Source organism: Phascolarctos cinereus, unplaced genomic scaffold, assembly GCF_003287225.1.
Source record: "Phascolarctos cinereus isolate Bilbo 61053 unplaced genomic scaffold, phaCin_HiC Scaffold_9;HRSCAF=440, whole genome shotgun sequence".
NCBI classification, from domain to species: Eukaryota; Metazoa; Chordata; class Mammalia; order Diprotodontia; family Phascolarctidae; genus Phascolarctos; species Phascolarctos cinereus.
Window position 1 is genome coordinate 205,042,815 of NW_027556402.1, and position 17,623 is coordinate 205,060,437.

The 17,623-nt window shown below is 39.4% G+C and overlaps 1 long non-coding RNA gene across 1 annotated transcript in view; it reads right to left on the bottom strand.

The window, feature by feature from the left end:
- The window catches only part of LOC110221053 (uncharacterized), a 30,796-nt gene extending 19,693 nt beyond the window's left edge, over window positions 1-11,103 (bottom strand). The window contains exon 1 of the long non-coding RNA XR_002328020.2: window positions 10,964-11,103. This is a non-coding gene — a long non-coding RNA (uncharacterized LOC110221053). The remainder of the gene's footprint in view (window positions 1-10,963) is intronic.
- Between the last annotated feature and the right edge of the window lie 6,520 nt (window positions 11,104-17,623).

The following is a 17,623-nucleotide window of genomic DNA, read 5'->3' on the forward strand; positions in this document are numbered from 1 at the left end:
TTTTACATTTTCCTCTTTCACCCTCATCAAGAGGCTTTTTAATTCTTTACTTTCTGCCATTAGAGTGGTATCATCTGCATATCTGAGATATTTCTCCCAGAAACCTTAATTCTAGCTTTCAATTTGTCCAGCCTGGCATTTCACGTGATGTACTCTGCATATAAGTTAAAAAATAAAGTGACAATATTTGTTGTACACCTTTCCAAATCTTAAAGCAGTCAGTTATTCCATGTTCAGTTCTAACTATTGCTTCTTGACCCATTGACAGGTTCTTCAGGAGACAAGTAAGATGATCTGGTACTTCCATCTCTTTGAGAACGTACCACATTTTGTTGTGATCCACACAATCAAAGTCTTTAATGTAGCCAATGAAGCAGAAGCAGATATTTTTCTGGAACTCCCTTGCTTTCTCCATTATCTGGTGAATTTTGGCAATTTGTTCTCTTGTTCCTCTACCTCTTCCAAAACAAACCTGCCCTTCTGGCGATTCTCAGTTCACATATCGCTGAAGCCTGGCTTGCGGAATCTTAAGCGTAACCTTGCTGGCATGTGAGATGGGTACATTTTTTCTTTGGTAATTGGGACATTCTTTGGCATTGCCCTTCTTTAGCACTGGGATGTAAACAGTTGAGTTTTCCAAATTTGCTGGCATATTGACTACAGCACTTTAATAGCATTATTTTTTAGGATTTTAAATAGCTCACTTCCACTAGCCTTGTGTTAGCAATGTTTCCTAACACCTATTTGACTTCATTCTCTAGGATGTATGGCTCTAGATAAGTAACCACACATAGAGGTTATTGGTGATGTTAAGATCTTTCTTGTAAGTTCTGTATATTTTTGCCACCTCCTATTAATCTCTTCTGCTTCTGTTAAGTCCCTTTTTTGTGTATTTTATCATATTCATTTTTTGCATAAGACTTTCCATTGATATCTCTAATTTTCTTGAAAAGATCTGTCTTTTCCAATCTGTTGCTTTCTTCTGTTTTTTTTTTATAGCAATAAGTTATAAATGAGTAAGTTCCCTGCTAAAATGAGCTGTTATTCTTCCTTAAATCCTGAATCTGACTGGAAAAATCATGAACATGGATATAAATGGTTACAAATTAGTCAAACAACATGAAGTTAACTCCTCAGCTGATCCTTCAGTTCAATTCAATTCAGTTCACATATATTTATTAAGTTCTTATTCTGTTCAAGTAACAGTGCTAAATGCTGTGGATACTCAGGTCTTCAGATAAATCTGTAATGTTATTTGTATATGTATTCCCTCCCTTTACTGATGCCCTTCCATGTAGTCCCATAATGTTAGAGTTTCATCCATGCCTTTTAGTCAGCCAATCAGTCAGTTAACAAGCATTTATTAAGTACCTACTATATGCCAGACATTGTGCTAAGTGCAGGGGATACAAAGAAAGGAAAAAAAGACAGTTCCTGCTCTGGAGGAGTTTATAGTCTAATAGAGGAGATACTATGCAAACAGCTGTGCACAAAAATGATATAAACAAGATAAATTGGTAACAGAGAGAAAGCACTAGCATTGATAGAGAGGGGGCAGGGAATCATTCCACAAATTCTCCATAGAGGATCCACTCAATTCACTGTAGACCTTCCTTTTTAAAAAAAAATTTCCATGGGAGCAATGTAGGATTTGAGCTGCACATCTATACTGTCTTTAATTTTTTTGCTACATGATCAGCCCACCTTCTTTTCCCATCATACATATCCTTTTACGTCTCTTCTGTGCAGATCCATTGTTGGTAATATGCTACAGGCTGTTTCTACCAACCATGTATCTTTCTTAAAGTAACAGTTTTCTTTTTTTTTTTTTATTAGTATAATGAAGGGACTGGCTAATGAAAGCCTAGTCTTTAGACTCTACTCAATATCTGCTGCCTACTACCATTGTAGAATGACACTCATCTAACCTGAAACTTCTGAGCAGTTCTTCATGCTGGTGCCTAGATACTGACCTGACTGGGGAGATAGGTCTGAGAGATGTTAGCATTGGAGTAATTCCTGGCCACGTGGCCTATGGAAACCTCTACCACATGTCACGCTTTTTTTGTATTTCCTTGTGTAGTTACCTCCTGCGAGTTGGCTTTATCCTTTGCTGCTACTCTCATAGGCTGGGATCCTGCTAAGATCCTGTTGGCTTCAGATCCTATTAACCAGAAATCATGTTAGCATCAGGTCCTTCTGAAGAGCTCCAGACCAGAATTCCTGCAGTCTTTTATATATCTTCTCATGCTGTCCTCAATTGGAGGGAGGAGATTTTTTGATGTTTCTCTTTAGTTTTATTGAATCTTTGCTTCATCTGGCATTTTTTTCCCATCTTCATGGGGTTTTTATCAGGGCAACTGGGACTGACTAAAACCTTTAATGTCACCAATTTGCTAGAAATGACTGCCCAAATTTTGTATGAATATAATAGGAAATGTAATTTCATATCTGTGATTTTATCCAAACCTCACAATACTCTGTGAAATAGACAGGGGGATGCAATATTATCTTCATTTTACAGATAAGGAAACTGAGCCTCAGAGAGATGAAGTGATGACCAAAATTAAACAACTTGAATCATAGAATTTTAGGTTTGGAGAACTGTGTTAGATAGGGGTCTGATTGGGTTAGAGGACAGCAGAACCTTCATCTCTCTACTTCTGAACATTTTGACTTTTTTTAATGAAGCCTGATTACATTGACTTTTTTTGCCTCTCACATCAGACTGCTGACATGTTCTACCACTGACCCCACTTTGGAGGAATAATAATAATAATAATAATGATAGCTAATATTTATTAAATGCTTACTATATGCCAGACACTATTAAAATAAACTTTATAATTATTATCTCATTTGGTCCTCACAACAACCCCAGGAAGTAGGTGATATTATTACCCCTATTTTATAGATGAGGAAACTGAGGCAAGATGAGGTTAAGTGACTTTCCTTGGGTCACACAGCTAGTAAGTGACTGAGGCTGGATTTGAACCAAGTGTTGCAGGCTCCAGGCCTTGCACTCTATCAACTGCATTATCTAGTTGCCTCTAGAAGTGTAATGATAGGGGCAGCTAGGAGGCACAGCGGTTAGAGCTCCAGCGTTGAACTCAGGAGGGCCAGAGTTCAAATCTGGCTTCAGACACTTGACACTTACTAGCTGTGTGACCGTGGGCAAGTCACTTAACCCCAAATGTCTCAGGAAAAAAAAAAGAAGTGTAGTGATATCATCAGAAGCTATCAGCAGCTCTTCAGTGTCACAGGCTTGAGTTATCTCTTCATACATGTGTCCTAGCCACATGTATTCCCTATGTGTATATCCTAGCCTTATATGTTTCCTCCCTGTGTGCCACTCCAAGTGGGTACCTTTATCATACATTTTGCCTGTATGTACGTCTATCTTTGTTCTTTCCACTGATGATATTTATCGATGTATTTGTGGAAGGGTGTACACCTTATTTCTTTGGGGGCATGTGTGTTTTATTAACTACTTTTATTACTATGATATTTTGTTAAATAGGTGCGTCCCCTGTGGAGAACTTTTGGAAGAGCATTGACAAGAGTAGCACAGAATGGGCAGGCATGGATTGATTGTAATCTACATCATTGGATGGGACTCCCATATTGATGAGATCACAGGTTCATTTGTTTATTTCAACATTGAGACTATTTCATCAAATTCCTTTGCTTTGAACTAATTGTGTCTTATGACTGACTAAAAAAATGTAAGCACATTGGAGGGGGCTCATGAATTACAAGCCAACCATCTCTTAAGGTAGACTGAAGTTTTTGTAGATTAATTATAAAACTCTAACCTCTTGCTTCCACCCAGAATCTCTAACAAAAATTGCTCATCTTCAATGAACTAAACTATTATATGAACATTGGTTTCCTATGAATGTCTGAATCTGCTCACTGATGGATCTGAGTTTACCACACTCTGGATTCAGCTAATGAGCTAAGATAGAGAATCAGAAACTGGTAATAAATTCTCTGAATCTATCCCCTAAAGCTCTGAGCTACATTGACCAATGACTGTCCTGTGCCAGAGAGGGATTCAGGTTATTAAGGAAGAAATAAAGGAGGCATCTAGCATTGGGGTATACATTGAAAACCATGCCACCTCCTTATACAACCTGTGGGTTCCACAGGAGTTGATCACATTTGCTAAGGAGAACATGGGCATGTTAAAAACAAGAAAAAAAGATTTAAGTGTTTTTTAAATAATTATTTTCATAACTTAGTTATGTATATATGCATTAATGTATACGTCTGAGGCAGAATCATCCACCTCCTTTCCTATTTGATATGTTCTTCATATTGTCCATGGGCAGAGGAGAACAGTAGAAGAGAAGTGTGTTTCCTACCCCTATGTGGCTGACCTGTGTAATCTCAGGTGCAGAAATTCCAGGCACTGCTTATGCCCTGAATCCTTTCCTAAAGGAAGGAAAGCATTTTAAGTAGAAGACACTAAAGGAAGGAAAGCATTTTAAGTAGAAGACACTAAGACCCTCTGCATCAAAGTTGTTTGTGAATTCTCTTCTCATCAAGGTAAATTGGGAGTTATTTTTACTGCCTTTGGTCCTGGAATGATTCAGAAGGGGGTAGGGGGTAGGTGAGATAGATTCTGAGATTTATATAGTATATATATATATATATGTGTGTGTGTGTATATATATATATATATACACACACACACACACTTACTATATATATATATACACACACTCACTATATATATATACACACATATACACACACACACACACACACACACATATGCACACATATTTTATGTAGTAGATTTCTACTATAAATCAGACTACCCTGAGGTCACATCAACATTTTGGTGACAAAGGACAGAATAAAAGAACAGTGGCTGCATTGTATGACCTTTCCCACTCACCCTTTTGGAACTTCTGAGGTGGAGACAAGCCACACACTAGAAAAGTAGTTGCTATCCAGGGACTGGATGGGAAGAAGATGCTTTGCCATGCTTATCTGCAATACAGAATTTTCTGAGGATTCAAGACTAGATTGGTGAGCCAGAGAGACTTTTTTTTAATTGCTGAGTTTCAAAAAATCATTTATTTATTTATTTGTTTATTTTGCTTCGAATATTGCGTAAAAGTCTCTCTCTTGTCCCTAGACTCCATGACCCTCAATTATGTGAGGGGACCTCTACATAAAAGATTGGGACAGAAAGCAAAGAAAAGGAAGACTTAGGGAACAATCTCTGTGCAAGGGAGAATAATTTACTTGCCTTCGTAATAACTTTAATTCCATGTTCATTAAAACTATAGCAATCTATTTGTTGTATGTCTAATTTAATAGGCACAGAGGGAAGAGACACTGAGATAGATGGTATTCCCAAGGGTTAGGGTCCAGATTCAGATAATTTTAGCAATTAATATTTAGAACATTTTGTCTTCTATACTGTGAACTTGGGAGTTGGTAGCTTGTGGGAGGAGGTAAATCATTTGCTGGCCAAATGTCCAAAAAGACAAAAATAGGGAGATGTCAGGGGTAAGGAGGGGAGAGAGTTGGGGGAAGAGCTGGGGAAAGGGCTATCCCTTTCAGGGCTAGACCTTTTCAGACTTTGAAGGCATTCCTTTAGCATCCAGAAAATGTTTGCAGCCTATTAAGACATTGCTAGCCCTGGTATGTGAGTGACACAGTTAACAGAGCGCTGATCTTGGAGTCAGAAAGATCTGAATTCACATCCAGACACATCCTGAGCCATGTGACTCTGAACAATTCACTTAACCTCTATCTGCCTCATTTCCCTCAACTGTAAAATGAGAATAATAATAGTACCTACCTCACGGGGTTGTTAGGAAGATAAAATGTGATAATATTTGTAAAATGCTTAGCACAGCTTGACACATAGGAGGTGTTTAATAAATGTTTCCTTTCCCTCATGTCCACACCAGAAGGGAACACCTCAGATAGAGTGCCATCTGGTGGTTATCGCAAATATAACAGAGTGTTTGACCATAATAAATACTTGTTTCATATCGCCCTCCGTGTATCCCTAAGCTCCTTGTTTGAATTTTAAGCTATACAATACTAAGCAGCAAGTCAAAACCCAGCATCCATACCCGCTGCTTTCACCCACTGTGTGTGGGCTGGATCAACAATTATTACTGTCTGAAGTACAAGCCCCCACTTAACTTTATGTCACTTGAAATGTTTCAGAGTAGTGACACTGAAAAGCAGGATCTAAGAGCTCTCAGTCAGGCTGGAACCAGGTCATAAACATATGAGGTTTTTTTTCCTTCAAGATCTTGCATCCCCAAGAATTCATCTTTGGACTTGATGTCAATTGTCCAGATCCTATTGCATCGATCACATAGTAGATAATTTTTTACTGAATCATTCAAAGCTCTTGAGGAATATGGCCTCATCACTTCATCAGCATCCTCAGTACCTGGGATTCTGCCATGTATCATTCTGAGCTTCAGGAGAATTCTGCTCAGTATCCTCTTAAATTCCCAAGAGAGCTGAGCTTCCATAGTTTATGCTTCAGGGAAGATTAGAAAACAGAGGAGAGATGCCTGTAGCTCCAGTAGAATCCTAGACTTAAATCCCAGTTCAGGAGATCAGAGAAGTCCACAAGGAGAGCTGGTTGCATCACCTCCCAAGGAACTTTACCTAAGGGTGTTTGCTTTGGCAGTACATTGGGTGTGCCAAAAGTCTTAGTGCCTTTCAAGTCATTAAAGCTTAAATAGCTTAAAACTTCAGTAGGACTTTTCTTCTACTGAAGTTGGAATGTAATTCCCCTGAGGGCTAAAGCAGTCTGTAGCACCATGGACAGATCCAGCCAGAGAAAGATGGGGCCAGAATAGTGATTATAATTAATTCTTCTTTTCTCTTCACTCATCCCTTACCCCTGCAGGGAACCTGCAGACATGGCAGAGGGACAAGTCTATGCTGCCTTTTTGGGTTTTTTTATTCATTTTTTCCCTTAATAGTATTTTATTTTTTTCCACTTATGTGCTAAGATAGTTTTCAACATTCATTTCTGTGAGATGTTTTGTTCCAAATTTTTCTTCCTCTCGCTCTTCCCTCCCCACCTCCCTAAGACAGCAAATGATCTGATTTTATTCCATTCTTTATGAAGGTAGGTGAGACCACACTGACTGCTGGGTCATGTTCTATTGTGAGCTAGTAACTCAAAGGCGGCTATATGGAATGCTGGATAGAGTACTGGGCATGGAATTTAAATTTGAGTTTAAATCTAGCCTCAAACACTTAGTAGCTGTTTGACCTTGGGCAAGTCATTTAGATATTTATTTGCCTCAGTTTCCTCAATTGTAAACTGGGGATAATAATGGCACCTACTTCCCAGGGTTGTGACAATCAAATGACATAATGTATATAAAGAGCTTTGCAAATCTTAAAGTGGTATATAAATATTAGCTATTAATGTTGTTAATAGTAGTAGTAGTAGTAGTAGTAGTAGTAGTAGTAGTAGTACTAATGGTAGTAGCAGCAGCAGCAGCAGCAGTGGTAGTAGTAGTACTAGTAGTATTAGTATCTAAAACTGGATGATAGACTTTCAGAGAGTACCTTCTGAGATCAGGTCCTAAAGCAGAGGGTACTCCTGAATGGTATTTAGGCTATCTCATTCAACTTGTACCACTTGACTCTTAGATATTCTTAGTCTATGCCACAGTCTGATTGACCAATTTTATTCATCCTTTAATTCATTTGTTCACCAATGAATTCATCTATTCATCATTCAGCAACTTATTAATTCATCCAACCTCATTAATTCAATTAGTAAATCAATAATTAACCACTTATTCATGCAATTTAGGAAATATTCTAACATAATTATTGAATACCTCAAATGCATACCATCTTTTGCTGTAGAATAAGGAAAGTACAAAAACATATAAGACATGCGTTCCTGCTCTCAAGGAGCTTACAGTCTAATGGGGAGAAGACATGTATACATATTAGATTCTAAGTGCATGAGAGATTTTGAAATTCTTTGAAAGGTTTATGGAAGGAGAAGAGAAAGTGACTATGAGGTGGGAGGCATTTCAAGAAAGTTGGCTTCTTGGAGAAGGGGACAATTCAGATGGACCTTGAAGAATGAATTGGCTTTAACATACTGAGAAGGTAAGAGAACATTCTAAAAAGAGAATGGTGCATGATTGACATGGATAAGGAATGTCCTAAATGTGTCCATGAGTAATGTAGTGTAATGTAGTGTAGTTTTGATGGAACATTGACTGTGAACAGGAAAAATATGATAAGAAGCTATAAATGTAGATTGGTGCTCACTTGTGTTGGGATTCAATGCTTAGACAAAGGAAATTGGATTTTCTTTGCTAGTCAATGGAGAGCCATTGACTCTTTCAGTAGGGGAATAACATGATTGAATCATGCTATAAGAAGATTACTCTGTGAGAATGAATAAGATTAGGGTGAACAGGAATGGGATGAGAGACTAGAGGCAATGAAACCATTGAAATAATCCACTTTAGAGATAAGGAGGGCCCACACTGAGGTTATGGTAGTGAAAATAGAAAGGCAAGGACAGGTTGGATGGATACCAGGAGGGATATAAGCAATAGGATTTAATGATTAGTAGATTATGGTAATTGAAGGAAAGGAAAGAATAAAAGCTGACTCGAGTTTTTAGCCTAGGTAACTGAGATGGAAGAATGATGAGGCCATTGGAATAGGCAAGTGGAGAAGAAGAACATGTTTTGGGCTGAAGATGATCATATATAATGTGTATAGAGTGCTTTATAAAACTTAAGGCACTATGCAAATGTGAGTTATTCATATTGTGAGGATGATCAGTTCATTTAGACATGAGGCATTTGAGAGGCCAACAGGACAACCAAGTGGAGATGTAAGCCCGGAATTGTGGAGAAAGGTCAGGCTAAGAAATATAGATTTGGGAGTCATTTCCTTAGTGGTGATATCTGAAACAATGAGAGCAACTGAGACTTCCAAGGGAGAGACTGTTGAGAGAGAAGGGATGAAGGCTTTGGCGAACACCTGTGCTTAGGGGACAAGAGGATGAACAGGAGCCAGTAGGGGAAATAGAGAAGTGGTCAAAGAGGTAGAAGATGAATGAAGAAATAACATTGTCATAGAGCTTAAACCAGCCATTCAAGAAGTACCATTAATTCAAGAAATATTTACTAAGCATTGATTGTGTATGTGACTAAATTGTTCTGAATAGAAAACAAGGTCCCCTGGATTCAAGGGATTTACAGTCTTTTTACAGTGAAGAAATAATAGGAGAACAACTTCTTACTTCTGTTCAAACCATCCATCAGAGATATATAAAAGGTAGTGTATGTAGGCTTAAACTAGTCAGAGAAGTTTCTTTTTTTTTTTTAAAGAAACATTTTGGCCTACTTTTAAACAGTAGTTTTGGACATGAATCAGTTAAAAAGACATTTTAAAAGTAGCAGAAACATATTTTTTCATAGATTTAGAGGTGGAAGGGATTTCTGAAGTCACTAAATCCAACCCTATAGTTTTACGAAGGAACTGAAGTTCAGAGAGATTATGACTTACCCAAGGTCATAGGCGAAGAGCTGTGATTTGAATATATCTCCTTTGGTTTCAAATCCAGCTATCTTTCCACTGTACCATTTTGCCTCTTGTCAATTGTTTACTTACTAGGTAAAAGATAGTTTTATTTAAAATAATAGATTAGACCCACCAATAGCACTTCTAGGGCTATATCCCAAAGAGATCATACAAATGGGAAAAGGACCCACAAGTACAAAAAATATTTATATCAGCTGTTTTTGTGGTGACAAAGAATTGGAAATTGAGAGGATTCACATCAGTTGGTGAATGAACAAGTTGTGGTATATGAATGTAATGGAATACTGTTATGCTAGAAGAAATGATGAGGGGGCAACTAGGTGGCGCAGTGAACAGAGTACTAGCCCTGGATTCAGGAGGACCTGAGTTCAAATCTGGCCTCAGACACATAACACTTATTAGCTGTGTGACCCTGGGCAAGTCACTTAACCCCATTGCCTAGCCAAAAAAAAGAAGAAGAAGAAGAAGAAGAAGAAGAAGAAGAAGAAGAAGAAGAAGAAGAAGAAGAAGAAGAAGAAGAAGAAGAAGAAGAAGAAGAAGAAGAAATAATGAGCAGACTTCAGAAAATCCTGGAATGACTTGTATGGACTGATGCTGAGTGAAGTGAGCAGAACCAGGGGAACATTGTACACAGTAACAGCCAAGTTGTGCAATGACTAACATTGATAGACTTAACCCTTGTCAGCAATGCAAGGATCTAAAACATCTCCAAAGGTCTCAGGATGGAAAATGCTATCTATATCCAAAGAAAGAACGATGGAGTTTGAATGAAGATTGAAGCATACTATTTGCTATTTTTTTTCCTTCTGTTTTGTTTTGTTTCCTCTTTCTGGTGATTCCTCCTATTGGTTCTAATTCTTCCTTACAACATCACTAATGTGAAAATATATTTAATAGGAATGTATATGTATAGCCTATATCAGATTGCGCACTGTCTTGGGGAGGAAGGGAGGAAGGGAGGGGGAGAAAAATTTATAACTCAAGAGCTTATGGAAGTGATTACTGATAAATCAAAATAAATTAATTTTAAAAAAAGAAAAAATAGATTAGCCTATCCAAGAAAACTATTTACATTTTAGAATTCTACTTTCCACAGACTGCCCAAAGAGTTGCTGTTCAGTCATTTTCAGATGTGTCCAACTCTTTGTGACCCCATTTGAGGTTTTCTTGGCAAAGATACTAAAGTAGTTTGCCATTTCCTTCTCCTGCTTATTTTATAGATGAGGAAACTGAGGCAAACAGGGTTAAGTGATGTGCCCAGGGTCACATAACTAGCAAGTGGCTAAGGCCAGATTTGAATTCAGGAAGATGAGTCTTCCTAACTCCAGACCTGTAATGGTCCTCGTTACTTCAGGAGGGCTGCCTGGGTCATACTCACCTGCACCTGCAGTCTTTGGGCGTCCTCGGAAAACGAAGGAGTGCAGTCAACAGAGAGGTGTAGTTTCAAAAGGTTTATTCAGCCATTCTCTCAAGCGGGTAATCAACTACGCAGCTACCCTACTCGCTACTCCTCCTCCTCCTCCTCCTCCTCCTCTACTACTACCCTCTGGTCCTGCCTTCAGCGTTTTATATCTTTTACTCATGGGAACAACACCCCAATGTAACAGTGAACAAAGCCAACAAGGTTTACATATCTTTACCAATAGGCAACACCGAGCATCTTTCCCATGCGAATACCAATCAAAGTATCCACAAGTGCATTTCTTTGCAACATTGTCCTGACTGTGTCCTTCTCCAGTGCCGTTGCGTAAAACATCATGTACTTTTCGTTCCCAGAATGTTCCCAGTACTTGATACATGAACTAGCAATACTTGATACCTAAGTTAGCAATACTGGATATCTGTTTGTGCTACAGCTGACTATACTTGAGCTAGCAACATTGTGTTATAGTTTGAGCTTGCCTAGTATCAGAGTTCTGCTGATTGGGGAATGCAAGGTCCATGGATGGAGAACCGAGCCAGGATATTCTGCACATGTACTAACACCCGAGAGGGGCCTTCGCCCATCAGTGAAGTCTCATGAACAGCCTGTGGTCTTCAACGTCCTACAGCTCCCTACACAGACCTGGCTCTGTTTACTGCGCCACTGCTCAGATCTCCCTCCATAACCATTGGTCCATCCTTGGTTAATCCTACCATGAGGTATGGTTGAGCTATGAAGCATAGGTTCTCAGACTCAATCCTTCAAGTAGCCACGGTGTTCTGTGGTTAGTGGAAGCCTCTGTGCTCCATTGGGAGGTAATGGTGAACTAAAGGACACATAATTTTCTAGGACTCAAAACTACCTGTAGGCGATCATCTTTCCAGATGCACTGCCCCCTTTCCAATGGAAAATGGCAGCTTACAAGAGGTAGATGATAGACAGACAGATAGATAAATAGATGATAAATTGTTTATTAAGCACTTAACTTGTACCAAACTATAAGTGCTATGGATACAGAAAAGAAAACAAGACAGTCCCTTTTCAGTGGGGGTTGGGGTGGGGAAAGAACATATAAAGGGCAATTGGAAAGGGGGCCCCTGTGAGGGTGGAGCCATGAGTCAAAGTGATATGCAGAGTGGCTGAGGCTTCTCATCCTATGGCAGTTGTAGGAAGGGATTCTCTGCTTATTGAACTGACCTCAGGGTAGAGTGATCTTTAGCTGGGTCAGGCAACAGGTGTGGAATTGGAACAGAGCAGACTGGTGGACCTGAAAGAAAAGTTCCTGGACTTCTATTTTTTCCTGTCTTTCTATTTACTTTTTAAAAATTTTAAGCATAGATTAGAAGCTGGAGGTCCTAAGGATAGCCTTTTTATGCAAATTGAAGAGTTACTAAGTTACCAATAAGTTAAGAGGCTCTAAATTAGAGAGGGTACTAGCTTCTGAGAGAGAGAGAGAGAGAGAGAGAGAGAGAGAGAGAGAGAGAGAGAAGAGAGAGAGAGAGAGAGAGAGAGAGAGAGAGAGAGAGATCTTCTCAAGAAAAGATCCTCAACAAAGCTGTGCCATATGGACAGGATATCTGGCTTTGCCAATAATGCCATTGCCATTGTTTGCCCAGATGAGGGATCCCTGAGATAAATAGGGGTGAAGAGTGGGTATTATTCATTAGTCCTCCAAAATATCTACTTTCCTGGAAGGTCTAATGGATTTAGGTAAGTTGAAAACTTTGTGATTCTGTGCCTATTCATAGTTGCATAACTCCTTTACTTATGACAGATTTTTGGTGTTGAGTGTTCCATATCCAATACCCATGTTGCACCTTGAGTATTTGTAGAGTTGAGGACCCTCTGGCCCACATTTGGAGAAACCTAGATGCCACCCACATTAAAGCTTTGTTTTAGAGATTTTCCCAGACAATTCCAGGTTAGGGAAAGGACCAAAGAGAGATGACCCTGTGGGATCAGCCCACAGGATTGAACCTGTGAGTCTTTGGGAGGCCCTGGGCCCTGGGTTACATCTGTGTATGTATTGTTTCCATCAGTAGAATATAAGCTTCTTGAGGGCAGATACTGTTTTATATTTGTCTTTGTACTTCCAGTGTCTATAGTGCCTGGCAAATAGTAACTGCTTTATAAATACTTTTTTAATTGAATTGCTAAATTTTATGATCCCTGCTCCTTGGGTTCCCCATAGCTCTTTGAAGAAGTTACTATATGCTTCTGTTGATCCCGGAATATTCTAATCAACAAGCATTAATTGAGCACTTACTATGTTTCACTAGGCTAAGCACTAGGAATGCAAATATAAGCAGAAAGAAAGACAATCTCTACCCTCAAAGATTTTACATTCTAAAGGGGAAGACAACACATAAAAGGAAGACTAAAAGGAGGAGAAGGGAGGAAAATACACGAAGAGAGTGGTGGTTAGGAATGGTGGATAAATTCCACAAGTCAAGAATAGAGCCGAAAGAGTAGTGATCTCCAAGGCTAAGGCTCTTGGGAAAGGAAATCATTGCCCTTATCATCCCACCTGTGTGTGACAATGCCCTCTATTCCTTGCTTTCCAAAAAGTTCATTGTAGGAGTTGATAGGCAGCTGATATCAACTGGTACATTAGAGGCCCCGGCAATACACTTCCCAGCAGCATGCTAAACTTACCCACACAGAGTTCAATTCATTTGAACAAACACTGTAAGTTCCTCCTCTGTTCGGCACATTATACAAGGGACATAAACATAAAAAATGGCAGTCCTTGCCTTCTGAAAAGTACGATGCTAAGGCTATAGTAATAAGTAACTGACTTAGACTTATAACTAAGGTGCTAAGATTTTTATCCTCATTTTTATTGAAGGCCTAACCTTTCTAACTATTGGCATGAACATATATAGATACACCTAGGCCCCCTGTCCTTGTTTCCACCTCCTCAGAGTTACAGAAATGTCAATTCAAACTACCTTTATCCTTCTCATAAAACTTTGTAGCCAAGACCGAGCAGGCCCTCTCTGCCTCAACTGTTTTGGTTTCCCTCCAGGAACTGCTGGATGTTTCTACAGAAAGTGATGGGAGGTGCTCACTAAAGTAGGATACAAAGGTTGAGGCTAACTGCTTTTCACAAGCATGTCAGACAGGAAGAGCTGGAAATGGGGAGAACAAAGGAGTTGTGGAGCAGCTAATGGGACACACATTAAAAACATGGCCTGGGGACTACTAAGGGTTCAGTGGATAGAGTACTGCTCTAGAGTCAGGAGGACCTGAGTTCCAATCCAGCCTCATACACTTACTAGCTGTGTGACCCTGGGCAAGTCACTTAACCCATTGCCCCCCCCCCCAAAGCATAACCTAGAAAGCAATTCAGCCAAGGACCCTTCCTGAAATCCATTATTATCCACAGGAGCCAGATCATTTTTCTCAGCCCAGAGGGACCTTACATACTTATACTTCTTAAAGCAGACTATTCCACTGTTAAATATCTCTAATTGTAAAGAAGTTTTTCCTTATAATTAGTGACAATTAGCCTCTGTAGCTTCCACCCATTTCTCCTACTTATGCCCTCTGGGGCCCAGAAGTAATTTCTCTTCCTTATTGCAATCAAGAGACTCCACCGAGGCCACATCACATGAACATTCTAATTAATACCTTGGGGCCAATTTAGTCTATAGGTTTCTCCCTATACATTGACACCCCCAGACCCAGAGAAACTAACCTCCTACTCCTCTAATCCCTTATGATTCAGAACCTCTAGGTACCTGAGGGAAAAGCACTTTCCCCCTTACCTCTCCATGGACTTGCATCACTAGTTACTTCTGTCCTCTCCCTCCCCTTACTATTCTCTACTCACCCTTTCCATTGTTAATCAGTTGCCTTCAAGCACTTCTCTAGCACTCCTTTCATCTGGTGCTAACTGAAGCCTAATTTTCTCCTGATGAGACAGTATTCCATGCCACCCTTTCTGAGGCCATCTGCTACTTTTTTCATCATTTCCCATACATAAAGTGAGGAAAAGTCAACAGACTTCCTACACTGCCACTTCCACGCTCTATCCTCTTCTTATATGAAATTTACACTAACCAATTATGTCTCACAGGTCAGATCTTTTTTGTTATATCATCTTCTATAGAGATTCTATAGGTCATCCTCTCTCCTTCCTAAGTAATCTCAGAACTTAGCTTATAGTTTTCTGCATCCAAACTCCTGCCTTTATCCTTGGCAATTTCAATTTTCACACTGATGATCTAATACTCACTTCCCAGTTCATCAACTCCTATGACCTTTGTTTCTATGAAACTTCAGCCACTCCTGGGGGGTATGATATAGAAATAAACCTCACCATTACCAAAAAAAAAATTGTTGGACAACCAACCCATACCTTAAAAGGAATCCCCACTATGGCAAGTAGTAATCCGGCTACTGCTTGAAATTCTCCAACAAAGAGAAAGCCACTACTTCTTGAGGCAGCCTATTACACTTTTGGAATCTCTAATTCTTAGGAATTTTTTCCCCTGACGTTGTCCCAATTGATCTCTTTCCAACTTCTGCCTGATTCTGACCTCTGAGCCCAGATAGAACAAGCTAGTATTTCTCCACATGATAGCCCTTCAGATACCTGAAACAAAGCTATCCTGCACCCTTGCTGTCTTCTCCAAGCTTATCAATGTCCATCTTAAACCTTGGTGTTGAAAACTTATGAACACAGTGCACCAGATGTGCCTTTTCATATCATGATGTTTACATCATGATCATTTCAACACCTTCCCTCTTCCAGACTGCACCATCCCTTGAAATTTAAAAACAAAACAAAACAACATTAAGTAAAGATCTGAAACAGTAACTATAGCTAACTTTGTATATATAACAATCTGTCCTAGAAGTCCTCCACTTCTTTGCCTTGAGGCAGAAGGTAGATAACATTATCTATTCTTTGGGACCTTCACTAATTTTTCCATTATTCACTCCTTGTCTTTTTTCCAATCTTCTCATTTACATTTTTATAGTCATTGTGTATACTGTTTCTTGTCAATAGATTAAATTTTTGCAGATATATAAAGCACAGCTTCAGAAACAAATTAACATCCTTGAAGACCTATTCCACAAAGCAGAAAGAAACACTTCACTTGGTGGTGGTAAATGTTTGACCACTGATTTCTGGGGGAAGTAGGGAAAATGTATTGCACACGCTCTTGAGTTTATTAGCACTTTAAAAAAATATATAAACAATCAACAAAACAATAAATTTAACTTGGATTTAAAGTTATCACTGATTTCTGAGGTGTAAGTATTTACAAGGAAAACTCAACAATCAGCTTTTGAAAGCTTGTTAGAGCTGGCTCCAGTATATCCCTAAGCAAGGAACACTGCCTTCCACTAGAGCAGGGGTGGGGAACCTGTGGCCCTCTAGGTCCTCAGGACACAGGCAGCCTCAAGGCCGAAGGTTCCCCACCCCTGTAGGGCCTTTCTAACCCACTTAACTCTGGAAGCAAATTTTATTAACTCTACTTATAGAAACTGGGGATCAAAGAGGTTAAAATACTTGCCCCAGGGTCACACAGCTGATGTCAGACACAGCATTCATCCTAAGTCTCAGTGGTCTCCAAGTTCAGTGCTTTTTATTTTCTTCAAAATTGTTATTTTTGTTGATGACTTTTGTGCTGTTTTTCGCATCAATCATTTCCCTATTATGTTCTACTCCTCCCTAACCCCTAATGAATCCTTCTTGTAACAAATGTAAAAATCGGGCCAGCTAGGTGGCACACTGGATAGAGCTCAGGCCTTGGTCCTCCTGACCTGAGTTCAAATCCAGCCTCAGATACTTGGCACTTACTAGCTGTGTGACTCTGGGCAAGTCACTTAACCCCACTGCCTAGCAAAAAACAAAACCAAAAAAACCCCCAAAACAAACAAATGTAAAAATCCTCTCAGGGACACAAAGAAAAACGTTAAAGCAAAAACCAGACCTGATCGTTTTTTGCACTATTCTGAACCCATTTTCCCTACCCTTCCCCACCCAGCTCCCTCTGCTTCAAGGAGTGTGCTTCATCATCTATTGTAATAATAATAGCTAGCATTTATATCTACCTCTTTAAGGTTTGCAAAGCACTTAACAAATATTATCCCATGTTATAGTCACAACAGCCCTGGGAGGTAGGTGCTATTATTATCTTCACCCCCATTTGGCAGATGAGGAAACTGAGGCAAACAAAGGTTCACTGAGTTCCAGGGTCATTGCTAGTGTCTGAGGCTGTTTTGACCTTAGGTCTTCCTGACTCTAGACACTTTGACACCAAGTTGTATGTTCTCCAGAATCATGATTGTTCATCGCAAATAATCTGAGTCTGAGTCTAGCTGCCTTTTACTGTTTTCATTACTGTAATTAGAGTAATTTTCATTACTGTAATTCATGTAGTAATTGTATAGATTTGTATACATTGTTTGCATGGTTCTTCCAGTGCTCTTTCCATTACCTTATATCCTACCTTGGGTTGTCACTTGGAACCTGACAGAGGCCCTAGCTTCATTCCAAATCTACGTCAGGATTTTAAAATGAAACAGTTCTTTTCTGTCTGAGGCAGTGACATCTGAGTAGGAGCAAAGAACTGGACCACTCTAGTGGTTGCCACGGAG